This window comes from Crocodylus porosus, unplaced genomic scaffold (assembly GCF_001723895.1).
Source record: "Crocodylus porosus isolate Cpor-Errol unplaced genomic scaffold, CroPor_comp1, whole genome shotgun sequence".
Taxonomy (NCBI): Eukaryota; Metazoa; Chordata; order Crocodylia; family Crocodylidae; genus Crocodylus; species Crocodylus porosus.
In genome coordinates this window covers 95,621,345-95,623,586 of record NW_017728906.1, presented here as the reverse complement: position 1 = coordinate 95,623,586, position 2,242 = coordinate 95,621,345, and the positions used below count along the sequence as shown (strand labels likewise).

Below are 2,242 nucleotides of genomic sequence, written 5' to 3'. Positions count from 1 at the left end.
GCTCTACAGACCTAATTGTAGACTGCAATCTAGTCAGGTCCAGAAGACTTCAGGGGTGGAGCCCTGACGATTATATAAAGAGCAGTATGCCCAGCACAAGGGGAGATGCAAAGGGGAAGCTGAGGATGGAAGATCGGAGCGAGAAAAGTTGGGGGCAAGCTGCCCCAGTAGGGAATAGCCCAAAGCTCCTGAAGATCCCTGAGAGGGTGTGAGACCCTCGGGCTCAACACGGTGCACATTTTGGTGCTTGGAGCTCAGGCTCTAGGAGCCGTGAACGGTGGCTTGAGCCTACGATCATGCCAGGTGGCCAGGCATCACGGTGCGCATTTTGGCACAAGAGCTCAGGGTTGCTCGAGCCTGCACCCCCAGAAGGCCAGTGGGCCATACGGTGTGTGGGGTGGCACATGAGGGAGTCAGGGAGTGGAGCCAGGGAACAGCGGAGGTTGCTCAGGTTAGCCACCTGGCCTGAGGCCGGATGGCTAGAGCCTGAAGGGCTCAGCCTTTGCTAAAAGAGTCCTCAGTGGCAAAACCAGGGCACAGGGAAATAGTGCTGCAGTGTGAGGCCCAGCAGCTGAGCCCTTGGTGCAGGGAAGGCCTGGAGGGGCACTCCAGCAGCAGGACAGAGGAGACCCCAACACAGGAGGAAAGACATTTGGGGTGAGCTGCTCCTCACCCAGTCAAGGCCCTGAGAAGAAGAGCCCCTAGTGCTTCCTAGACACCTCCCCCCCACCCAAAGGGACCCAGTTGGAAGGAAAACTATCCCTTGCCATGGATGCTATTAAGATTGTACAGGATGTCATTAAGTCCAGCCCTAAAGGAAAGCAGAAAGTTTTTAAGACATGAACTATCACCCCAGATGGGACTTGAACCCACAATCCCTGGCTTAGGAGGCCAGTGCCTTATCCACTAGGCCACTGGGGCTGCATAGAGTATGTCTCTTTCCCCCAAAATGTAGCTTTCCAAAATTGGGATTTTTTTTTAAGTGGGTAAATAGTGCTATCATAGGACAGAGTAATTTCTGAAAAACACCCTGTTGGTTTTTCTTAAATGTTACGTCCCCTAACTGGGTGGGGGCCCATTTGGTCCCTATCATTCTGCATTAAAGAAAGGGAACAGTTCCTCTGTAGGGGTAAAGTCACATTTCCGCCGTTTTATTTTGCATAACCCCTTAACTGAGTACAGGCTCTCCACAGTGGGGTGGGGAAGCTGTGGGTTCATTGTGGATATATATTGTTTTCTCTGGGCTGTGGTTAGGAGTGATTCTCCCACAGTATTATTTGGGGTTTGACCTTGGTTATTGGTTAGTGTCCTCTGTAAATATATGTACATGATATTTAGTTTTATATTTATGTATATTATATATTATATGTTAATAAATACAGTAAGTAGTTAAGCATTTGTCTTGAGTCTAACTCTATAGAGATAGGAGGGAACCGAGTCAGTGGTGGTGGCTCCTCCCACCACTCCCTTTTGATTGGGATCAGGGCACACCCTTGGGTGTACCCCGGCTACACTCATTACAATCTATTTGATTCCTAGCAATTGCCTTTTACTCAACAGGTATTAATGACTCATTCTCCTTTTTAGTGGTCTTGATGATCCACTAATCAAGCTGTCCTTTCATCAGCAATTTTGCTAAAGAATTTGTAGTTTAGTTTTCCTTGGTCCCTCTTCTTCTATTTCACTGCTTTGCAGACTGTTTTTTTTTTTTTGCTTTGTTCAAAATCCAAGATCTGCCGATAGACCTGTATTCAGTAGCAGCAACAGTTTCACCTTTTGCCTAAACAACCAAGAGCTGCTGACAATTTAGCTGTGAAAGGGTTAAACCTGTAGCTTTTGCCTGAGTAGGGAAAGGAGAGTGAATGCGTTGAAGATTGGGTTCTGTCTCTGCTCTGCTCTATGCAGACATAACTCTGGAAAAGTCTTTCCCTAGCTCCACCACCCTCTTCATTTTGCTTTCCCAAAAGCAAGGCATATGCCTTATTTGGTGGCATGTGCTATGCAAGCAAATATGGTGCAATTTCTCCAATGTTCAGAGCTGTGCAAAAAATAGTATAAAACCCAGCCTTTGCAGTCCCATAAATTCATTGGCTATTCCCCTGTGAAAAAGGACCATATCAGCTCCAAGGACTGCTGCAGCCTTTAGTTAATTCAGTGATGGCTTCAGAATAGTGATGTTCTTTGGGATTAGAGGCATGATTTTGAGTCAGGTTCTATGGTGGGGTGATGAATCAGACTGTTG

General features: G+C 47.1%; 1 non-coding gene across 1 annotated transcript; it reads right to left on the bottom strand.

The window, feature by feature from the left end:
- Positions 1-848: 848 nt before the first annotated feature.
- Positions 849-921, bottom strand: TRNAR-CCU. The gene has a single exon. It is a non-coding gene; the product is annotated as a tRNA-Arg (tRNA).
- Positions 922-2,242: the final 1,321 nt, after the last annotated feature.